The following is a 16,182-nucleotide window of genomic DNA, read 5'->3' on the forward strand; positions in this document are numbered from 1 at the left end:
CTTTTTGGACTTAATGACAGTTGATTTGATATCAATGTTCAATCCAACGCACACTATGTATGACTTGTTCTATGCGGAGATTGCCCTCTACGCGTTATTTCCGCGAGGCCATCCAAATTTTTCTTTTTCTCCGTAATATAGGGAAGTACGTATATCGCCATTATATACGATCTTGTGTTGACCCTTTCGGCCAAATTACCTTTTCGACCAAATGATTTTTTTGGTCAAATGACCCTTTCGGACAGTTGGGTTTCGGTCTAGTGGCATTCGGCCGAATGGGTTTCGGCCAAACGACCCTTCCCTCTTTTTAGAGGCAAGTCAAATGACGCACGGGTATCGTGTCACATTTTCATTATTTAGTGAATGATGGAAGAAGCAAATCCAATCATTTCAATTGGCATGTCACAATACACCGCTTTTTGCCACTATGATCAGGTATCAGAACGTCGGCTCCAGGGGCACGTTCACGTCAATTTGGTAGATTTGTATCTTGAGAAGAATCACTTTAATAAAGTCTTACAAAATCCTCCCAATACTATAAAACAACGCCTCATAGCTCCGATATTCATCCCATAAAAACAAAGCAATGAAAAAAAATTTGATTTGTTTCTTACTTTTGTGATTTTTTTCAGCATTGAGCACTCCAGACCACTGGTTCTTGGAATGATTCCATTCTGAAAGTTACTCCTGTGGGAGTGCCGATTCCAAATTGTCACTCTTGTCAGTTATGATGTGAACAATGTGCCCGAACAAAATATCATTGACAGTGAAAACAATGTTATCTAGGTGCCCCCATGTTATCTAGGTGTGAGACCCCATTGTGCTATTGTACTGTTTCAGCATTGGGTTGGAATCCTTTCAGGATTCAGTGATGAGCTCTACCTTGAGAAAAATCACTTGATTAAAGTTTAGCAAAATCATTCCAAGATTCGGTCGAAATCTTTTCAAGATTCAATTAGAATCTTTCCAGTATTCAGTCCGAATCGAGTCAGTCGGTCGATCCACGATTCGGTCAAAATCGTTCCACGATTCGGTCAAAATCGTTCCACGATTAGGTCAGAATCCTTCCAGCATTCGGTTGGAAACCTTCTGGCATTCTTTCAGAATCGTTCCAGCATTCGATAAGAATTCTTTCAGCATTCTGTAGCATTATGTTGGAATCTTTCCAGCTCCGGTCTGAATCGTTCCAAGATTCGGTAGAAATTCTACCAGCATTCGGTCAGAATCCTTTCAGCATTCGCTCGAAATCGTTCCATGATTCAGTCTGAGTCCATCCAGTATACGGTCGAAACAGTTCAAGGATTCGGTCGAAATCCTTCCAGGAGGCCGTCGGCATCCTTCCAGCATTCGGTCAGAATCCTTCCACGATTGAGTCGGAAACCTTCCAGCATTTGGGTAATTTTTTTTCTAGGCTTCGGTCGAGATCGTTCCAGGATTCGATCCCTCCAGCATTCGGTCAGAATCGTTCCATGATTCAGTCGAAATCGTTCCAGTATTTGTATACAAGCCTTATACAACGTATACAACGTTTCAGGATTTGGTCGAAATCGTTCCTGCTACGGTCAGAATCCTTCAAGCATTTTGTAGACACCTTCCCAGCATTTGGTCAGAATCCTTTTAACATACGGGCGGAGCCCTTCCAGCATTAGGACGGAATTGTTCCAGGGTTCGGCCGGAATCCTTCCAAGCTTCGATAAGAAACTTTCCAGTTTCAGGATTGGTTCAGAATCTACTTCAATAAAGCTTTTTTTTGCCAAGATTTTTTTTCCAAATTTTGTTCATAATTTGAATGTTTCAGACCAAATTCCACACGAAGCGTTTCGCCGTTGATTTCCATTATCTTTGCAATTAGGAGTTGTTCCTTTCTTTTAAGCCTTCTAATTTTTTTCCTCCCAAATTACGTTTTACATGGGAAATCTTTTTAAAATACTCAAACGCAATTTTATGCCGGCGATGATGTTGAATGTCATGTAGAATTATAGAGATAGCAATGATGTAATGCCGAACTCCTTAACTGTTTGAAGACAATCTATTTCAATACTTTATTCCCGAATTGTTTAAATATCCATAAGCCGATTTTTCATCAAGTACAGTCATTCCCTTAAGGCAGCGGTTCTCAACCTTTTTCTTGAAAGGTACCCCTTCAAACTTTTGCATTAATTGAGGTACCCCCTCTTGGAAGTAGGCTTCCAAGCCTTTTGGAAGAATAATTCCGAGCCCTTTGAAGTGAGGCTTCCAAGCCTCTTAAAAGAAGCTTCTGAATCTCTCGAAAGTAAGCTTCCGCAGCTTTTGATAAAAGGCTTCTTAGTCTCTTGAATGGCGGCTTTTGAGCCACTTAAAAGAAGGCTTCCGTTGCATCTTGAAAGGACGCTTCTGAGCCTATTGATAGAAGAATTCCGAGCTTCTTGAAGGGAGGCTTCCGAGGCTCTTGAAAGGAGGCTTTCGAGCCTCTTAAAATGAGCCTTCCGTGCTTTTTGACAGAAGGCTTCTGTTCCTCTTAAAAGGAGGCTTCTGAGCCTCTTGATTCAAGAGTTGAATCAAGAGTATTGGAAGCAGCTTCTGAATAGCTTAAACATATGCTTCCGCAACTATTGATAAGAGGATTTTAAGCATCTTGAATGGTGACTTTTGAGGTACTTAAAAGGAGGCTTCCTTTGCATCTTTAAAGGATGCTTCTGAACCTCTTGAAAGTATGCTGTCAAACCTCTTGGAAGAAGCCGAGCTTCCTTCCTAGCTTTTTGAAAAAAGGCTTCCTGTCCTCTCAAAAGAAGGCTTCCGAGCCTCTTAAAAGCAGGCGTCCGAGCCTTTTGAAAGGAAACTTTTGAGTCTCTTGAAAGGAGACTTCTGGGCCTCTTGAAAGGAGGCTTCCGAGCCTCTTGAAAGGAGGCTTCCGAGCCTCTTGAAAGGAAGCTTCCGAGCCTCTTGAAAGGAAGCTTCCGAGCCTCTTGAAAGGAGGCTTCCAAGCCTCTTGAAAGGAGGCTTCCGAGCCTCGTGGAGGGGGGCTTGCGTGCAGCTCGCGGGGGGGGCCGCGTGCCTATAAAAAGGAGGCTTCCGAGCCTCTTGAAAGGAGGCTTCCGGGCCTCTTGAAAGGAGGCTTCCGGGCCTCTTGAAAGGAGGCTTCCGGGCATCTTGGAAGGAGGCTTCCGAGCCCCTTGAAAGGAGGCTTCCGAGCCTCTTGAAAGGAGGCTTCCGAGCCTCTTGAAAGGAGGCTTCCGAGCCCCTTGGAAGGAGGCTTCTGAGCCCCTTGGAAGGAGGCTTCTGAGCCTCTTGAAAGGAGGCTTCCGAGCCTCTTGAAAGGAGGCTTCCGAGCCTCTTGAAAGGAGGCTTCCGAGCCTCTTGAAAGGAGGCTTCCGAGCCTCTTGAAAGGAGGCTTCCGAGCTTCTTGAAAGGAGGCTTCCGAGTCTCTTGAAAGGAGGCTTCCGAGCCTCTTGACAGGAGGCTCTGAGCCTCTTAAAGGAGGCTTCCGGGCCTCTTGAAAGGAGGCTTCTGAGCCTCTTGAAAGGAGGCTTCTGAGCCTCTTGAAAGGAGGCTTCTGAGCCTCTTGAAAGGAGGCTTCTGAGCCTCTTGAAAGGAGGCTTCTGAGCCTCTTGAAAGGAGGCTTTTGAGCCTCTTGAAAGGAGGCTTTTGAGCCTCTTGCAAGGAGGCTTCTGAGCCTCTTGAAATGAGGCTTCCGAGCCTCTTGAAAAAGGAGGCTTCCGAGCCTCTTGAAAAAGGAGGCTTCCGAGCCTCTTGAAAAAGGAGGCTTCCGAGCCTCTTGAAAAAGGAGGCTTCTGAGCCTCTTGAAAGGAGGCTTCTGAGCCTCTTGAAAGGAGGCTTCTGAGCCTCTTGAAAGGAGGCTCTGAGCTCTTGAAAGGAGGCTTCTGAGCCTCTTGAAAGGAGGCTTCCAGCCTCTTGAAAGGAGCCTTCCGAGCCTCTTGAAAGGAGGCTTCCTGAGCCTCTTGAAAGGAGGCTTCTGAGCCTCTTGAAAGGAGGCTTGAGCTCTTGAAAGGAGGCTTCTGAGCCTCTTGAAAGGAGACATCTAAGCTTCTTGAAAGGCGGCTTTCTGAGCCTCTGAAAAGGCGGCTTTCTGAGCCTCTGAAAAGGAGGCTTTTGAGCCTCTTGAAAGGAGGCTGCCGAGCCTCTTGAAAGGAGGCTGCCGAGCCTCTTGAAAGGAGGCTGCCGAGCCTCTTGAAAGGAGGCTTCCGAGTCTCTTGAAAGGAGGCTTCCGAGCCTCTTGAAAGGAGGCTTCCGAGCCTCTTGAAAGGAGGCTTCCGAGCCTCTTGAAAGGAGGCTTCCGAGCCTCTTGAAAGGAGGCTTCCGAGCCTCTAGAAAGGAGGCTTCCGAGCCTCTAGAAAGGAGGCTTCCGAGCCTCTAGAAAGGAGGCTTCCGAGCCTCTAGAAAGGAGGCTTCCGAGCCTCTAGAAAGGAGGCTTCCGAGCCTCTTGAAAGGAGTTTTTTTTTTGAAAAAAAAACCTTCCGAGCCTCTTGAAAGGAGACTTCCGAGCTTTTGAAAAAAGGCTTCCGAACCTCTTGAAAGGATCCTTCCGAGCTTTTTGATAAAAGGCTTCCGGCTCTCTTAAAACGAGGCATCCGAGCCTCTTGCAAGGAGACACAGGCCTTTTGGCCCTTTCAAAAGAAGACTTCTGAGCATCTTGAAAGGAGGCATTCGTGCTGTTCCGAGGAAGGCTTCCGAGAAGCGTAGAAAGATGCTTCTAAACCTCTTGCAAAGAAGCAACAGAGCTTTTCTAAAAAAAAAGGCCTACATGCCTCTCAAACGAAGGCTTCCAAACCTTTAGATTCTAGATTTTAGTTCAAAAGCATGTTTCTAACATATTATTCAAAATTTTGATTAGATCAGGTAGATTGCATTGAAGATTTTTTTAATTCGCTCATTCGACATTTGTCCATTTGATCTTTTGTTCTGCAGTTCTTCATACGCTGTTCTAGTTGAGTAAAGCAGGGTTCAATGAATCGCCTGCTTTGAGCGTGCTTACAGCGGCACACTATGAGTTAACTTTCTGAAATCAGTATGGCGAAAGGCATCTAAGGTTCAAATTTCTTAAAATTAAGCACCTTAATCGAAAAAATATTTGGTAGGCGTAGTAGCGGACAACATCCTTCATAACCGGTACCAAATAGTTTTTCATAAAACGTTCCTAATTTTGAGAAAACCCGCGTTAGATGTCTTTCGCCATACAAATTTCTGGCGGTTAACTCACGCTGGCTATTTGCGCCTATAATAGAGAAAATTAGCCACTGCCAACAATTCATTAGCTTGGATTTACTGATCGCCATGCAAATTATAAAACTTTATCAATAAGCTCCGATTGGAATTGTAATACGTCCGCCATTATGCATTTTCATCCGAGGTACCCCCTAGGGCCAGCGAAGGTACCCCCAGGGGTACATGTACCCCAGGTTGAGAACCGCTGGTCTAGAGGATCTATTACTAAAAAATACGCTAGAACAAAACCACTTTAATTCTCGATAAAACGGGAGCTAATCTCCCCACCTTCCCCTTCTTATTTTCATCGCAGCTACCACTCCCTCCTCGTGGCCCATCATCGTCCTGACGTTCTTAAAATCCTAAAGCCTTCTATCGCCTCCACCCGGGTGATAGAACACTACGGTGTACTAGACAACGTCACAATCGACCTTCTTGCCAGATTCGACCATCAAAACGAACGTTGCACTTCCACCGTGTGTCTTTCATTCCGAACAGCATCTGCAACGCTTTAGCGGATGACCCCGCAACAGCCGCAGATCTACTCAACTTCCTCTTCGTTGGTGGACCAGATTACCAAGTCTAAACAGCTCAGACTGGGGTTAACAATTCTTCTGCTTTCTCGATGTCACATTTCAACCTAAAACTTCCTGATGTCTGCATTTAGATTGAAAATCCATAAATTAGTGTGTTGCTTATAATTTATGGATTCTCAATCGAATCAGGTTCAGGAATTATTGAAATCTAAAAACCGGCGTGGTTTGATGACGCAATTGACTCTGCTGCATTGCAAAAAATCCATCGATACAGATAATGCTGTAATAAAAAAGTACAATCTTTCACCGTTGTATTGCAATGTGTCAAAACAATATTTATTCTTAAATAGAATTATCTGGTTTGTACTTTGGGTACACCTTCGAAACGCATTAACTGATTCATTGTCGAATGCAATGACAATGCCAAGTCATAATTGGTGTGTTTCTTTTTTGCACGCACATGCATAGATACAAATATTTGGATGCTCATATTTTGAAGATGTAAATTAACGCGAAATTTGATTGATCGCGCCGTTGTTTTAAATTAAAAGGAAAATACATATAATACAATTATATTATTGACCTTATTTTTTAATTGCCAGGTGCTTCTAAATATTTAAGTATTAAATTTGGCTATTCTAGTTAACTAAATACGTAGATCGATTCATTTTTTGCCAATAAAGGATTGTCAAGGAAATTCCCAATACATCCAACCCAATCCAATCAGTTGCATCCGTTACATTCATCGAGCCGAATAATTAGATCGTTAGAATTCTGATTCTCTAATTTTAGCTACGTGCCTACGTGACCTCCAGCATAGCTCCAGAACAAAAAGGTACGTCGAACCGAAAAAGAAATCTATAGCCATGATCGCCGGTCACTCTTAGCGAAAACCAGTTTCCTAGTCTAATGACAACCTGTCAACGAAGGTTGCATAGAACAGGGCATAGAACCTGGCAGCTGGCTATAGGCCAAGAAAGTGTATTGCACGACGGAACGATGGATTAGAATGCTCAATTACGCAGAAATGCACGCCTCGGACTTACATACGTGGTTAAGATCAATTATCGCTGGAAATCCCACAAGATTGGACAGTAAGAGCAGCAAAGCAAAGGTTGACTGTCCATAAGCGCATTTCGGTTAAACGGTATTTCGTAAGAATCGATTTCCTGACCTTCGAAACATGTGGTAGCGCGTAAATAGTGGCGCTGCAGAACTTGTTCAACTGGTGTTTTGAAGGGTAGCAGCATAATAAGTATGCATAGCAGATTAATCGATGCGCCGTCAGGTTAAAAGGTTGATTGGTTTGCTTAGCCGAGCTTGCTTTAGTTTAAGGTAATCAGTTGTAACTTTGAAAAAATAAATAGCAAAATATTTTATTCAGATATAGTACATTCGAGTCCCTTGTGTTGATAATTTTAATTAAGCATTATTTTTATATATCTCAATAAATCGTAACTCACTTTTCCGCCTATTACTGTCACAAACATTTATGTTTATTGCCTGAAACCTCAGTCCCAATTAAAGAAGCGCCACAACACCCTTTCATCTAAAATTGTTTAGTCACCTCACGCTCTAATGACTTGTTTGGAAACGCACCACCGCCGTTGGAGATCATAGTTTCATTGAGAGCTCCATTCACCCACATCACATTATTATATTAGTTGGTACATGAAGAATGCTTATCCCATTCACCGATTGCATCGTGAAGTGACCGACCCACCAAGCTACGATGGCTATCAGCTGTGCTGTGGTGGCTTTAGTCTCGCACCACACGATGCGCAGGAGGTCACGGCGATCGATTTGCGGTGGAACGAGTGTGGAACTCACTCTCCCGCAGTTGGAAGTTGTCTCCACGAGAGTGAAAATTTGCGCGCTGAATAACCACGTGCTCCATCAAAGTTTTGAATCCCACGAATGTCCCCAGCGTGCTTAGTCTCTCTATTATTGATCATTATTAATGCGTGCGTTTTCGCTCTCGGCCGATGAAACATTCAGAGCCGTATGCAGCTTGCGAGATATAATTTACGAACGATGAACAAGTACCTGTACTGAGTCTTTACATAAGCGTAGCTCCGAAGGCTCGGTAACAAAAATGGAATCCGGAACGGATGTGAATTGTATACAATGAAATTGTTATTTGGTACATTTGAGATGGAGAAAATAGACGTCTTATCAACAACAAGAACTGATCCTCATCCGCTACTGGACATCGGAAGTAAATCCATCAAAACAAATAATAAAGGTTTAAATTGGTTACCATCCTTGCTTGATTGAAAGCAATGGCTTCTATGTGCGGATAGTAATCAAAAGCTTATCGTCAGAAATTCATATGAAGAAAGGCATCGTACATTTCCTCGAGAGTACGAACTTTTTTCAAAAAAAAATACTTAGTGCCAATTAGGGAAGTGTTCTCTACTACGCACACCTAACAAATGTTTTCCGAATAAATGTGTTCATTATGTCAAATTCAAAATAGGTCCTATGCTGAGGGCTGATGGGACAATAAAAAGGAAATTCCTTGAAAATGCAAAATACATGTGTCCGAAACGTCGGATGAAAACGTAATAGTTCGATAGATGGATTAGATTCGAGTTCAACATACAGTCGACTCTCTACATCTCGATGTTCTTTATCTCGATATCTCTCCCTATATCGATGATTTCCTCAGTCCCTTCAATCTACATACATTTGAACATTCTACATCTCGATAACCTCCCTATCTCGATGTGTTCTGAACATATTTTGCTCTGGATTCACTCTCCTTATATCGATATGTTCAAATTTTTAGGCTACCAGACCATCTTTGGACAATAACAAACACATCAACAACAAGAAATGACTTTTGTTTTGTTGTCGTTTTTCATAGCAACGAGCTTTTTTGGATCTAGTACCCGTAATGCGATGCACAAATTCAAATAATCAATATCACCTTGCCGGAGAAAAGCTCATCGTCTGTATTGAAAAAATGCACCACTTCAATGTAACAGAGAACTTTTCTCGTCTCTTGGGAATCTTCTCTCATTTTCCAGATCACAAGAAATGTGACCAATGCAACATCTTGTAGACACAAACAACGGGACGGTACGTATCGTTGAGTGCTTAGTCAAAGTTATTCGAAGCTATTATAGGTACCAAATGCTCTATTTGAACCATGCATCAATTACCTACGTATATATCAACGGCACAATACGGATTCTTTTCTAAACGTTCCGTCAACACAAATCAATTCAAATTTAAGTAGCCTTGCACGATGGATGATGGACCACAAGTGGATTCTATATATACCGATTTCAAGGCTGCTTTCGTTCGCGTTGATCATGGTATTCTCCACTTGACCTGCACGAGTGGACTCATCGATTGGTTTGAATCGTTCTTGAGCGGAAGATCAATGTAGGTAAGGATAGGTACACCTGATTCTATCGGCAAGTCATGTGTCGTCTGGAGAACTATGCTGGCCACTATTTCGCGTCATACCTGTGGTACTATATGGAAAAGATCGCCTTCGCCTTACGTTTGCCTTCATTGGCGAGGGCTCTTCGTATACTCTACTGGAAGAAGCAAAATATCTCAATGTTTCGGGCCCACCAAGACCGCTGACTCTGCAATGAACCGGAAACGTCACTCGAATCGAATCGCAATCACAACCGGTCAAATTGTACATTTCCGGCAAAAAAGTTGCTCCTACTAATGATTAGGAGCATGTTCACACGGTTCGCCAATTAGTTCCTCCGTCTCAAACACTCCATCAAGATCTTGCACGTCGTTTTCCTCACATACGGGGTCTTCCACTAGAAAACTACCAGCTCGTAAAGCCTCAACTTTTGATCGGTTTGGACAATCTTCGACTTTGCGTTCCGCTGAAGCTTAGCAAAGGAGGACCATAAGACCCGACAGTTTTCCAATTTCGACAGTTTCCGGTGGCAGAGGAGACATAATGGAAATATTCTACCAGAACAAAATACGCTTCCCTCAGTTGTATGTCGTGGGCGTAGCTACCTTCGGGGCCACTACCTCGGCTGCAATAGCTCAATATGTGAAAAACCTCAACGCTCAAGGGGTTGTTCACGACTTTCAACGTGCTGCATTAGCCGTCAAAAACAAAAACTACGTGGATGACTATTTGGATAGTTTCAGAACAGAGGAAGATGCAATACAGGTAGTCAAGGATGTCAAACTGGTGCATTCAAAGGGTATATTTACGCTGCGCCATTTTTTGTCCAATAATTTTGATGTATTGCGTGATGTTGGTGAGCTAGCAGGAGAAACAGCGAAAGATCTAACTCTAAGAAGAGTCAAAAATTCGGAGTCGGTTTTGGGAAGGAAGTGGTAGCCGAAAGAGGATGTGTTCGTGTACTCGTTAGGCTTGCGGAGTGACCTCAAGCAGATTCTTCTCGCCGAGCATGTTACGAAGCGAGAAGTTTTGAAGGTTGTAATGAGCATGTTCGACCCTCTGGGCTTTATTGCGTTTTTTTATCGTCCATGGAAATATCCTAGTGCAGGACATTTGGTCGAGGGGAACGGAATGGGATGACCAGATTATCCCGGATCTCTGTGCACGGTGAAATGTGTGGTGGCGTATCCCACTTTGTTATTTTCGTTCACCGTATCCATAAAACTTCGAAAATTCGGAATTGCACATATTCGTGGACACCAGCGAAGTTGCGTATTGCTACGTAGCGTATTTCCGTCTAGAATCATGTGGAACAGAACAAGTGGCTTCCGTAGGTGCTATGACCAAAGTCGCTTCGTTAAAAACACAGTCAGTACCGAACTGAACTGAAATCAGCGTCTCTCAGATCTCCGATGCTGAATACGACCAAAATGAGGTGAGTCTGGCCTGGATAAAATCGAAAGACCATCGACGATATCATCAATTCGTCGCAGTACGAGTTGGTGAAATACTTTGGTCTACTAAGCCAAATGACTGGAGACACGTCTCTTCCAAACTAAATCTGGCGGATGTAACAACGAAATGGAAGCTGGGCTTATGTATTTCGCTACATTGATAACAAACGTCGAAAATGCAATGTCCAGCAATTGGAACTCGGCGTGCTTACTTGATGGGCTACAGCTCTTCGATGAACCTACGCCGAATGGAGTATCCTTCTCCACTGGACTCGATTCGGAGCCAATCGCTTCCAGTCGCCATGAACATTGAGCGCCCTCAGGTCCTCTTCAACTGCAAAAAGCCATCGTGTACGCCTCTTCCGGGTTCTCTACTAAATATTATCTTCGCTAGACGTTCTTCCGACATACGAACAACGTGACCAGCCCACCGTAGTCTGCCGTGTTGTATAAGCTTAATAATATCCAGCCCTTTATACACCTGGTACAATTCGTGATTCATGAGACGCCGCCAGATACCGTTCTCTTGTTTACCGCCGAGTATTGTCCGCAGCACCTTACGCTCAAACACTCGGAAAGCTCTGTGATTAGCCTCCTTTAACGTCCATGTCTCATGGCCGCATAAAGCCACCGGAAGAATCAAAGCAGTATACAGCGCGAGTTTTGTTTTGGTTTGCAGACTACGGGACTTAAGCTGGTTACGAAGTCCGTAAAAATCCCTATTTGCAGCTGCAATACGCCTTTTCACCTCGCGGGTAACATCATTATCGCACGTCACTAATGTTCCAAGATACACAAATTCTTCTACCACTTCAAATTTTTCACCATCCAGCACCATTTCGCTACCACCACCACTAATGAACTCGCTGTCTTTCTCTTAAAAGGCACAAAAGCCTCTTCCACGGCACGGCGATCAATCCCAATAATATCCATATCGTCCGCAAATCCCAGGAGCATATGCGATCTTGTGATAATGGTACCGCTTCTTTGCACACCAGCTCTCCTAATCGCTCCCTCGAGCGCTATATTGAACAGTAGATTCGAGAGTGCATCACCCTGCTTTAATCCATTTAAGGTAACAAATGACGTCTATATTTAATCCGCAACCCTTACACTTGATTTCGATCCGTCCAACGAATCAGCCGTATCAGTTTCGCCGGAAAACAATGTTTATGCATAATTTGCCATAATTCATTCCGTTTCACTGAATCGTACGCCGCCTTGAAATCAATAAACTATTTAACAGCTTTTTTAACCTCATCTAGTGTAGGCTACTCTTCAGCTTGTCCATCGTCGCTAATATTTATTCTGCTCACCGATGCATCGTCACTTCAACTATTCAACAAAGTCTTGCAACAAAGTGTTGCTTCCACCTGGCAGCCACTTCGGTTTTATCTGTCAGCAAATTCCCTTGTTGGTCGTTGCACATGACGGGAGATGGCACTGTTTTTCTCCGCACGCCATTGACAGACTAATAAAACCTCCACATATCGTTCTGCTCTATTTTTTGCTGCGCCTCACTAATAACTTGTTCTTCGTACTCTTTTTTCTTCCTGCGGCGGGTTCGTTTTTCGGCTGCTCTTGCTTCCTTGTACCGATCTCTATTCGATCGGGTATCCGACACCAACATCCAGCTTCTGGCAACGTTCTTCACGTCTGTCACTCTCTGATACTCCACATCGAAGCAACCCGTCCTGGGTCGCCTCTGTGCAGTGCCTACCACTTCTCGTGCTGTTGTGCTCGCCGCTCCATGGATCGACTCCCATAGATCGTTGATGTTATCGCTAACGTTGATTGCACTTATCCGTTCGTCGAGCTTCTGACGGTACTCAGCCGATACTCCCTCCGCCGACAATCGCTGGATATTGTAACGCATCGTTCGCTGTGATCTTTCGTTCGATATAGTTGACAACCGTGATCGAATTTTACTGACAACGAGGTAGTGATCAGAGTCAATGTTCGGACCTCTGAATGTCCGCACATCGAAAACATCCGAGAAATGGCGCCCAATTGTCGTGTCTCCAGGTGTGCTTTCGGATGTTCTTTCGTGCAAAGTAGGTGCTACTGATGGCCATCCCTCTGGCAGCAGCAAAATTTACTAGCCGTAGGCCGTTGTCATTGGTAGCGGAGCGAAGGCTCTCCCTACCGATTATGGAACGGAAAAAGTCCTCTCTACCGACCTGAGCGTTAGCGTCTCCGATAACAATCTTCACGTCATGCTTTGGGCACTCTCCATAGGCTTTATCAAGACATTCATAAAACATATCCTTCACGTCGTCGGATTTATCGTTTGTCGGTGCGTATACGTTGATTAGGCTGTAATTGAAGAATTTGCCCCGTATCCTCAACACATAGATTCGTTCGCTAATGGGTTTCCACCGCATCACTCGCTTCATCTGCTTGCCCATCACTACGAAACAAACTCCATGCTCTGTTTTTACTGCCACTGTGATAGATGTTATACTTGAATGCAGTGTTGGTCGTGGGGTCCACGGCTCGGAATTCACGTTCTCCGGATCTGGGCCATGGCGGTGACTTCTTGAATAGCGGCCACGTTCACTCCAACCTTCCGCAGTTCGCGAGCCAGAAGGCTCACTCGTCCAGGTTCATTTAGGGTCCTGACATTCCAGGTACCGAGTTTCTGCGTGCTTACGCAGGATGAATTACAACGAGCCGAATGGGCGCTGTGCTGCCGTAATATGAAAAAGTGACGTATGCGCCATTTTACAACATGCATGTTTTCCATTTTTCTGTTAGGGAGCACAATGAATACTACTCGAAAACACCATTTTTGCAAAATGGCGTATACGTCACTTTTTCAGATTACGGCAATGTGGCGAATGGCGCTAATGGAGTCATTCCCAGACGAGATTGACGTACTCAGCATTGTCTTGACAAATCCAGCCCCATTTATAAAACCTGGCTTTTTCTCGACAAAAACGAAGTATTACGGATGCGTAGATGAATTGGTGCGACGTTTTGTGTCCTGACGGGGTCCCCCATGTGAGTTCTGGACGGACAACGCAACATGCTTTCAAGGTTCGAAAAATGAACTCAACATGGAAATCGAATCCACAATCCGCACTTTGGCCCTCAGCTTTACCAGCGCACATAACAGTTGGAAATTTATTCCACCGGCCTCTCCACACATGGGCGGAGCATGGGAGAGACTCGTACGTTCGGTGGAAGTGGCTGTAGGAACAATTTTAGAATCGCCTCGCAAACCGGATGACGAGACACTTGGAACCATTTTGTTCGAGGCCGAATCCATGATTCATTATCGGCCTCTTACGTATATACCGTTGGAGTCAGCAGATCAAGAAGCATTGTCGCCTAACCATTTTCTGCTGGGCAGTTCAACTAGGGTGATGCTTCTACCTACGGCTCCTGTAGATCAACGGACTATCCTTCGGAGCAGCTGGAAATTAGCCCAATACATCACCAATCAGTTTTGGGTTCGGTGGCTAAAAAAGTACTTGCCGGTTATCACTAGAAGAACAAAATGGTTCAAAGAAACAAAGGACCTAGCGGTTGGTGACTTAGTGCTTATGGCAGGCGATACGGCAAGAAACCAGTGGATTCGGGGTCAGATCGAGCAAGTGTTTCCAGGACAGGATGGACGAGTAAGGCAGGCGCTGGTATGGACATCATCAGGAATACTGCGAAGAACAGCTACGAAACTTGCTGTTTTGGACGTTGTGTAAGGATGTGAACCTCGCCCTGAAGTACTAAGAGTTCTGGATCAGTACCCAGGTTCAAGGGTGGGAGAATGTGACGACGAGATCCCTCTTAGAAGCAGCGCTACTGATCACGGCGTCACTTCGGTTAACGAGTTTAACGTTGATTGTTTGAGCTTGTTACATGCTTTAATTTAAATTCCAGTTGCAACATTATATCCTCCCTACTTATTCTTAATCTTCATTACGGTGAGTTCGTTAATGCCTAATTAAATAAATAACCGTAAGTAAATAATTGAACGAATTTATAAGTGAAGTTATAGTCTAACTAGCGCAAAGATCTCCATGATCTCCATCCTGGGCGTCGTCCAGCTATCGCCTTAACCTGTTTCCAAGTTTGATTTCAGTCGATTTCTTTCATTTCTTCATGAAGGCTACGCCGCCATGGGCCCCTGTGCCCTGTGTCTGCCTCTGTTGCGATGTCCAGCTAGGTTTCAGTTAAGTGCTTATTTACAACTTTTGTTTCCGCCTCTATGTAAAGTGTGGCTGTCCCAGCCCCCTTTCAATTCACGAACTTCATTTGCTTTCGGCCTCTGGTGACAACGACGTTGTTTGAGATCTACTTGTGAGGCTAACAGGCTTCTTCTTCTTCTTCTTCTTCTTCTTCTTCTTCTTCTTCTTTGGGTAGGACGGGTCATATGGATACTGCCACTAAAGCTATACTTTTCGTAGGAGTAGAAAAGAAATCTTTGCTTACATTGTGGATTGTAACCTAGCAAAATACCACAGTAAAAACAGTCGCAAGGGCACATGATATCGTTGCCCTAATAAATTAATTAAGTGGAGAGTAATTCGATGTAGCAGCTGATCATAGCTTTGCATCGATTTTTATTACAAAACGAACATGAAATAAATATTATACTCCCAATGATCGATCACCCTCATCATTAAAAACCCGACGCTGCCTACGGTTGATCCACCGCACCGAAGACACATTCGATCGGAACTGTCCACCTTCTTCGAGTGAAACACCACGCGCACGCGGCATCTCTCTCCGCGTGAAAACTTGTGACCCGACCAGTGCAACCAGCTGTTCAAGACATCCCACCCGCCCAATCAGTTTCTGGCCAACTGCCGATCGGGTCGTCTGAGCGATTCGCACGCTACTTGAACGTTTGTCACCGGCGCTTTGGCAGCGCCAAACCATCAGAGTGTTATCCCAAACTTCCGACGTTACCGTCCGTGTGTGCTGGCGAAGTGATTTTATCACTCCGTGCGTCGTCGGGTCGGTCGGTTCGATCATACAAACAGCGTGCGTAGCCTGACAGACAGAGCGACTGACTGACTGATCGCAGTTGCGTCAGAGATCAGACTCCGCGCTTGGCTTGTGTAAAGTTTAGTATCCATCTATACTATATACACCACAGTATAAGATCCGGTGGGCTGTTGTCCGTTCTAGACAGTTGCGATCTAGCGGTGAAGCAAGCAGCTCTCGTTTGCGATTTCGGAAGTGCGACTAATTTTGTTTTTGCGTGCGCGTGATTTGGTGAGAGATCAATTAGCGATCATTTTGTTTCCCGAATTCAAAGGGAGATTTTTGGAGATTGCAGTGATTCAAAGCTGCTGCAAGCAGTATTCGACCAATTGGTTCGGTGTTACCGTTTGTTGGTGTATGCGTGACAGTAGTGGCGGATATAAACGGCTATTCTACTGAAAGTGACAATTGGAAACAATCGAAGCAAACACGGGAAGTGTGAAAATTAGTGCATCCCGGGATAAAGAGAAAAAGTAAGGAAAATATGAGGTGATGGAAAAACCGCTACTTGTTGATGCATAAAAGGCAGACAAATATTAACTGCAAAAAGCATGGCGAAATTTCGATGGTATTAAACAAGAACAATTCGTTTTTATTAGGTGAT

The 16,182-nt window shown here is 44.3% G+C and overlaps 1 protein-coding gene across 2 annotated transcripts in view; it reads left to right on the forward strand.

Moving 5' to 3' along the window:
- LOC134220212 (fatty acyl-CoA reductase wat-like) overlaps positions 1–16,182 on the forward strand; it is a 125,088-nt gene that overhangs the window by 37,231 nt on the left and 71,675 nt on the right. The window contains exon 1 of one of the 2 annotated variants that reach the window (XM_062699207.1): positions 15,390–16,051. The exons of the other annotated variant lie outside the window; for it this stretch is intronic. The gene's annotated coding sequence lies outside the window, so the exon portion shown is untranslated. Of the gene's footprint in view, positions 1–15,389; positions 16,052–16,182 lie in introns of those variants that run through there. 2 annotated transcript variants of the gene reach the window in all.

Source organism: Armigeres subalbatus, chromosome 3 (genome assembly GCF_024139115.2).
Source record: "Armigeres subalbatus isolate Guangzhou_Male chromosome 3, GZ_Asu_2, whole genome shotgun sequence".
Lineage (NCBI taxonomy): Eukaryota > Metazoa > Arthropoda > Insecta > Diptera > Culicidae > Armigeres > Armigeres subalbatus.